Source organism: Rhagoletis pomonella, unplaced genomic scaffold, assembly GCF_013731165.1.
Source record: "Rhagoletis pomonella isolate Grant_MI unplaced genomic scaffold, Rhpom_1.0 Rhpom_scaffold_00006, whole genome shotgun sequence".
NCBI classification, from domain to species: Eukaryota; Metazoa; Arthropoda; class Insecta; order Diptera; family Tephritidae; genus Rhagoletis; species Rhagoletis pomonella.
The window spans coordinates 23,010,513-23,019,289 of NW_023458560.1; positions in this window are offsets into that span (position 1 = coordinate 23,010,513).

An 8,777-nucleotide genomic window follows, 5' to 3' on the forward strand; every position below is an offset into this window, starting at 1 on the left:
TCGAATTTTTCATAGTGCATATCTCTGGAATTATTTGTGGTAGAGTCCCGGAACTTTGTATGGATATATGTATGGATTTATTGGAAAATGCGGCGTGCCACCGTAGAACTTGGAATAGAGGTAAAAAGAGGTATGAGGTATGAAAAATGAGGGTATATGAAAACGATCTCGAAGCCATTGAAAGCTAGCGGTATAAGCCAAATAAACTAAAATTCTTGTGGCGCGACACCTTCTGGAAAGTAACAGGATTTCAGGGTGTATCCCGAGAACCATTTTAAGCTAAACCTTCAGGGATTACATTCTCGCCAAGACCCATAGGCATATGCTGAAATTGCGTCGCAAGTTTTATGATCGGCTTAGGTAAGGTTTAACCACTTAACCCCCCTTTGTTTTCGTCGCTATTGAATTCTATAAACTGTCAGCTTTCACACAATTTAAAATGTACATGTAAGAACAAAATATTTTTAAATCGACAAAAAATTAATAAGAAAATTTGAAGGATTTTAGATATTGGGTATGGTAGCACGAAATGTCACAATCTGCTTAATTGTCAGGTTGTTAATATGGCGACGAAAAAGTGACAATGGAACTACCTTGTTTTTTTGTATCATGGTAGCTGCCACAAATAGAGAAGACAAATAATCAAAAGTCACTACACACACTCACGCCTACTAAGCTTTTCATGCAATTAGGAAAATTGAATGTATTCATACATATGTATGTATGTACTACATTAGACTGCATCACTCCCCATAAAAAAAGAAATCGGTACTGTTTTTCCATACGCATTATAAAATGTATTATATATATTTTAAGATTTATGTACGTGAGCTGGACCGATTTTAAAATGCATAAATATAGTTTTTATTATTATTTTTTGAAAAAATAACATCAGATGACAAAACAATTTAAGCTTAAACATTTTTTTTTTAAATATTTAAAAAAAATTTCAACGGAATCATAGTAACAAAATTTTTGATGCTGCTTTTGAACTTTTTTTCAAAGATTGATTTAATAACTCAGCCATACTTTATCCATTTAAACTTAAGAGGTACCAGTGAAAAGGTATTTTCTCACCCTTTTTTATTATTTCTAAATAAATGGTGATGTATGTAAAAATGTGTGGCGTTTGGCTCTGTTATTTAGATATATATATGTACTTACATACATATGTATATACAGTGGGGGACAGTGATCAGTGCATGGTGTTTTTTAGTTAGTTTTAATTTTTTTTTTTAATAAAAATATGGTTCATGCTTTACCCAAAACCATACAAATCAAATTTAACAAATCTTCATTCAAATTTTGAGCTTTTTATTCTGATTTCCTAGAATCTTTTTGAGTATGCAGTTTTGTAACCCATTAAATTTTTAATTAAGGCATTTGATGGTATAGTGATATTTTGCTGTCTTAGGTCTAAGAAAATAGTAATTGACCATAAAAGCTTAAAATAAATTCTAGATTCAGCCCGCGCAATTGAAGCAAAGATCAGTATTTTAGAAAAAGTAAGTCATTATTTCAATAAGACTTCAAGTAGTCAATATATTTGCAAAGAATATGCAAAACATAATTTTTTCTCAGACATACTACATACTTAGTAGTAGTAGTCCGAGAATTATTTCAAACTTTTTGGGTTTTTGTATGTCTATATTATATTTAAAGGACCATAGCTATGGTTACTACCGGATTTAGGAAGTTCCTGAAATGGTGGTAATTGGCGTCAATGTGACTTCTTCGGGATTACGTATCGTTCGATATTAAATTCAAATACTTACACTCACTTAATAAAATTACGTGGAACCACACCTTTAGCAAATTGTGTAATACTTTTGATGTAATCTATCATACAAAATTTTTCGAAATTACTTGATAAGTCACCAAAGTGGCACAGAGGAGAAACACAAAGATGTAACTTAGTAAACTTTATGCTGAAACTAACTCCTTCGAATTATCTTCCTTATATTTTTAAGCTATTTATACAATTGGAGAAAATTTTTCTTAGAAAAAAAAACAAAAATACATTTAATTCTTTCGCCACACCTGTGACATAACATGCACGATCCATACGCAATGATTAATAATTTAAAGGCCACATTTACAGCTTATGTCCAAGAATGGTTATAATAACGGCATGTTGTAGTTCTTTCGGACTCGAACAAAAATATTTTAATAAAATTTATTTTTTTTTAACAGAAACACCTTTTTATTCATATAAGTCTATCTAATTATGATTTCCTTTTTCATGTGAGTTACCATATTCGTTTGCATAAACCAAATTATCCTACGGTGACGGAAAGTATGGGTTTGCGAAGTTTAGATACCGAGAATGTTCCTAAATTCACAATAACTAGCAATGGAGAGAAAATTTGACAAAACGGAGGTATATTCAAAATCAGCGCCTTAAAATACACCTGCTGTTGTATGTAGACCAACGAAATAATGAAGAAAAAAATCTGTCCATGTGCGGGCTCTGGTACTTGAAATACAAATTTAATATTTTACAAGTTTGTAGTTGACCTCATAAAACACAATCTTTTCTCTATCACAAAAGGATTAAAGGAAAAAAATTTCGACCCGAACTAATGTATAGGTACCTCGATATGTGTGTATGTATGTACCTTTGGGTATGTTTGCATAACTGTTAAGACAAAGTTTTACCACTGCACTTCGGTACTCCAGCATTGAACCACAAATGCACTTATCTAATATTAGTTCAATGTATAAACAATCAGAGTTACTTCCACATTTCGCCTTTTAAAATTACTTTCCAAACAAAAAACCACCAAAAAGGCACCAAAACCGCACACAGAGTTTCTCCAATTCAGATGCTCTACTTATTGAACTGCCGTTTGTGAAAACAATCCGTCTCTTACCCCTCTTCTCTGGGCTGCCTAAACATATTTACACAGTTTCGAACTTATTCAGCTCTAACTTCCACTTCCACTTCCGCCAACAGCATTCGATAATTGGTAAGTTCAATTGATTCTACTTCCTATTTTTCACATTTGCACCCCTTTTCGATGTGGATGTTGAACGACGGGCTATATGACTGTGTGGCTGTACTATGATTGTGTGAGGTTTTAATTTCAGTCCTTATCGCTTGCTGACAACCATCATCGATGCCAAATTTCGTTTACTCCCATATTTCAATATTTTTGTTTGCTTTCTAAAATGCTAAAGTTATAGAATTTCCATGATTTCCGCCATTGTTAAGCATCAAAGTTTTCATGGAAATCACGAACACAATTAGCCGATAAACTAAATTCGGCGAGGAGATGTTTAAGAGGAGCTTCTACTCAAAGCTCCATTTAAAGCCTCTTGGCAGAGAAACATTTTCTTCAGCGGCTCGACTGAAAGTACATACAAAGTTGTGGAACAAATATTGTTAACGAAGCGATATTCTGCCGAAATCCGCAATAAAATCTGCGGTTTGCTAATTTGAGTCCTGCAATTGCCACGCCCATTTCTAGGCGTTTGTCGCCTTAAAGAAAAATCTTGCCATACAAATATTATATCTGGATAGGTATTCTATCGGGATACGCAGTAAAAATTTACTTTTTGTAAAAACCCGATGTTTAACACCTTACCAAATATATCTTAACATAAGTTTTTGAAAAAAAAATTACAAAAAATTTTTGATTCTCACAAAATAAACCATCTCGTCATAAAGAGATATATTTTAAAAATAGTTCTTGGAAAAGTCCCATTTTTTTGAACCACGTTTTTTATAGAGAGTTAAACAAGGATTACGATGGTATAATTTTTATTCCCTAATGTGCATAGTGCTGAAGCAATATTAGCAAAAAGTTGTCTGGCTTCAAACTAAGGTATACAATTGAGGATCGAAAGAGGGCTATCAGTTCCCAGCCGGAAAAAAATTAAAATGAATTTAAAAAAAAAACGGAAAAAAGTTTGATGAAATGCGGATTTTTGTTAGTTTACCGATTAAATTTTCGGATACTTTGCCAATCCGCTTTTCCACTAAAGTATGCGGCAGAAACGTATGTACAGAAAAGTACCGAAAATGGTTGTGAGACGTATACGTTTTTGGCAAATTAAATAAAATTATTGCTTTTAAATAACATGATCTTATTTCGAACGTTTTGCGGATACGAAAATTAATGCAAATAGAAGTCGTTTTCTGTACGTTTCCGGGTATGGAATTCGCACTGTCGTTTGAACGTTTTTGGATACGAAAATAAACGAAAGTTTTCGTTTTTTGTACGTTTCCGGAATAGAAAAATGTACGAGGCCGGACTTTCGGCAAAATTTACGCTTCTCTGATGGCTAGGTAAATAATAGGAGCTGGGAAAGGACGGCTCGTACTTCTGGTGGTAGGACGTCCAACACTGCAAATCCGCAATCAGATGGATTAGGTTGTAGTGGCTGCCTTCATATATATTCTGATACCATTTTATCTCAATGTTGATCGGACTGTATAGAGGTTCTGTACGGTTCTTATAAGAAGAACTAATTATTTTTTTATTTTTAAAGCGATGAAGATCGCGATACTTTGAAAAGCTTTAGATGAGCCTTCAAGACTGCCGCAAAAGTGTTTACGATGATAACTTTGCCCGAGTCTCAACAGTTTCGCACAGTGGCAGAGAGAGTGCTCGACGCTTTCGGTTTTCTCTTCGGCTCCGCAGCTTCGAGCCCTGGACCTATCCTTGTCGATTTCGGGCCAGATTTGACCGCACATGCTGATTCTCCGCTCTAACTTGTGTTAGTTCGATACATAGAGTAGTAGCCACAGCTTGCAGGATAAAAAATACCCACTTCAGAGTTGGTACTATTTATGGTTCTAAGGAACGTGCCGGTTCTGGTTAATTCATCTACTTCACAGTTACTATGTGTCCTGGAACCCAAATCACCCTTGGCTGCCAGATGATTTAAAACATATATACATCGAAGCAGTCGAGCTGCATTCTAAAGATTTATTAGCGGCTGGACTGTGCGACGAAATGTGACTTCTTGTAGGTTAAGATCAGCCCTTATGAGACACAGCTATAATTTGACAAGAAATTCTTGCAAGTATACATCACTTCCTACTCTCTTCTTCAGCTTGCAGCCGTCGGTGTATATAGCACTAGAATTACAAAGTAGAATAAGCTTATAAGCTTAAGATACAGTCTCTTTTACCCTTTCGTTGCTCGAAGAAATCTGTATGGAAGCGCCATTTTCCAAACTGGCAGTCCATGTCGACCAAATAAGGTGTCCCGTCATCATAGATATAGGCAATGGTTTGGCAGCCCTTCTCCAAGCCCATGATTGGATTTTTTGTTGTTAAGTCCCAAAGGAGTAGGAAAGAAAGGAGAAAAGGCTTCAAGATCGAAAGTCGTTTGGCTTCATAGCATTTGCCTCCTTTTGGTATGAAGGCTAATATGGCCATTGTTCACATTTTAAGGATGTGGCACAGATTAAGGCAAGCCTTATAGACGTTTGTAAATAAAGCTCTCAGAAAGCTCGGATATTGCTTGAACCTCGGTTCTATAGATGTTATCTAACCCCGGAGATTTGTAAGTTCATTGCCCATTCTACCTTTGATTGGCTAATGATGTCTTCTGGGACCGCTGATAAAGCGGAACGTTGGGGTGATTGAATTTTTCGAGAGCAACTTTCGTAAACGTAGTCTAGCCTCAGAATTTTCTACTAATTACCAGAATATCATTGCGAATTTCTTTCCAGGACCTATTTAAAGAGCGGCTTTATTTCATTTGGTTAAAGAGCCTCCTGTTGTCCTTACTTAGGGAAGGCGGCCATTAGATCACTGGATTAGCTCAGATCAACCTCGAAAGGATATGCGATGTCCCCATTTCTATTTTTCCAAAGTGGTCAGTTGCACTTCACACGTCCCAGTTTTGCTCGTACTTTGGCTCTAAGTAGATTGGTGATTGGATGAATGAATGAGTGAATTTTCGTACAAAATGTTCTGCGGAAACGTTCGTTAGTAAATGATTGTGTTAAGTGCGATTTAAGCCATGAGTGGTATTTTAACGTACATATACAAGTACAGACATACATACATTGCATACGTATACCTTTGGATGTGAAATTTTCCATTGGTCATTTCTAAACGCTATTGAGTATATGTATGCATTTGCTAAGGGAGTGTTGCGTTTGGGAAAATTCACAAATAAAATGCGAATAAATTGTACTGCTTGAAATGTTATTGAACCTACGAATTTATTCAGAGACAGAGTGAATATCTAAATTTCTGACTATTACTTTTTCAGCACATGCAAGTCAGCCTCCGGGGTTGATTCTCCGCTATTTCTCAAAAGTTCAGAACGTGCAGGTATTGAATGGAATGCAGTGATAGGAATTAAATATTTACCTGGTTCGTTACACAATTATAATTAAACCCTTAATAAATTTGTAATCGTTATAATCTCTGAACAAAAAAATATATATTTTTAGATATAAAGTGCTATGATTTCTTAAACTGTTCGACCGCTTATCGGATCCACCAATTGTCTTTAGGTCAGTAACCAGGACACAGAAAACCCGCACATACCCAGCTTCATAGATTATTCTATCGATTATTGTATTGGAGCCACCATTTGTGAATTGTGGTAAATGGCTTTAGATTCGTAGTTAGCGATTCGTAAATCCCCTAGATAAGAAGTTGTGTAAAAATTTATCAAAATGTATTTGATTAAATAATTTCGTCCAGCTAGATTTCCGTCCGAACCACCGTACAGTGTTAGCGAAATTGCTTCAGCTGGTGATTCATAAGCATAATATGCGTCGATGCGGAAGCTGACAACGCTACATATTTCAATAAATTTTGATCTCTAAAACGGGACCGACCCTATCTTATATGAACACTAGCAATTACCCGGCGTGCTTCGCTGCGCCTTAAATGTATTTTTGTGTTGTAACTCTCCCCCTAAGCTCTTATGGCCTCATTTACAAAATATTTTTAAAGAACTTTAGGGAGTAGGGAGATTTTTTCAAATTATATAAATATACGTTATTTGAATATTGAATTAATACACGTTTGAGGAAAGGGTGCGATAGTAGACTCCAGTTATAAGATTATAAATTAAATTGTTGTCAATGTTTTTTAATAATTGTAAACATTCGCCAGCTGTTTCTGTTTATTTATTAGTAAAAGGCAGGACTGCCAATCTTGCGGCAAAACAATAATAAAAATCCAAAAAAACACGTAAAGCCAAACAGAATTAATTGCAAAACGTGCAATGATACACACATTAAATTTCTTATGTGCACCCTCCACACAGACCCCAATCACTTCTGAAAATTTCATTTTATGTGCACCCTCCACACAGACCCCAATTACCCCTGAAAATTTCATTGAAATCGGGCAAGCCTTCTAGGAATGATAGAAATCTCTTATGTGCACCCTCCACACAGACCCCAATCACTTCTGAAAATTTCATTTTATGTGCACCCTCCACACAGACCCCAATCACCCCTGAAAATTTCATTGAAATCGGGCAAGCCGTCTAGGAATGATAGAAATCCGAAAAAAACACGTAAAGCCAAACAGAATTAATTTTTTTTTTTGTTTTTGCAAAACGTGCAAAGATACACACATGAAATTTCTTATGTGCACCCTCCACACAGACCCCAATCACCCCTGAAATTTTCTTTGATATCGGGCAAGCCGTCTAGGAGGAGTATGCGAACAGGAAGTTTTGCCACTTAATTTTATATATATAGATATGTAGATGTTTTGACGCTGATTTCAAATCCAATTGCGCCATACTCAGACGCGGCGTATGAGTAAAATTCTTTTTTGTCCATATTTCTTAAAAAAATAATGATTTGACCATTCACCATTATTTTTTTTATTCATCAATTTTCTTTGTTGCTTGGTCTGGCGCAATAAGAAGGTGAATTAATAAAACAGCTTTCTTGCTTTATTTTCTAACATTGGACTTCCTTATAGTCAAGGTGTATTAAACAAGGTGTGATAGTTTTGTTTTACTTACATTACCTGGAATATATATATTTCGTCAATAAAAGTTTTAGCAATTTTCTTGTTTTTAATTGCCCAAGTTTTATGCTTTTGCGCGTTTATTTTTATACTTAAATTTTTAATCCTAAACATTATTCGACACTTACAAAAGTAGGATTTTACATTTGTTTCCAATTTTATATGTGAGCTTAACTCTAACAATTTTGAAATTAAATTTTTTTCATGCGAAATAGTTTTACATTAAAGACTTTGCTGCGAGCAGCTTTAAATTAAGCTCTTCCATACTTGCTTGCATGGTTTTAATTATTTCGGTAAGAGGAAATACTTCTGTTCTCAACGCGCATTCTAAAGAGTCGCCTGTTTGAGTTTGGACGTCAACAAAGAATGTATCCTGATCGCGTACTAAATCCTCACTTGTATCAGTTATTTCGTATGGCATTGGGACTGCGCATGGGTATCAACGAGCTCGTTGGAAAGTGTTTGATTTAGACATCACTTTCCTTGAAGTGGTTTTCACAAACGCGAGAGGAATCACGCAGTACAACACCACAGCTTTCTTCCCATCGCTGCCGTCTTAATTCGCAACTAGGTGGTTTAAAACATCGCACTGTTTTCGTGTCCTGACTTTTATTGCATTCAGCGCACCGTTCAAACGTTTTGCTCCGTTTCATCTTGGTTTCCTTACATTAAATATTTAAGAAAAGTCGAATGTATTTACTTATTACCCAACTTTAAATGTACTTACTAGCTCTCCTCGGCGGTTTATCTCTTAAAAATTTCCCGTTTATTAAGAAAATTTGTTGCTTGAAAAATTTGTGTGTAACTTTTTTTT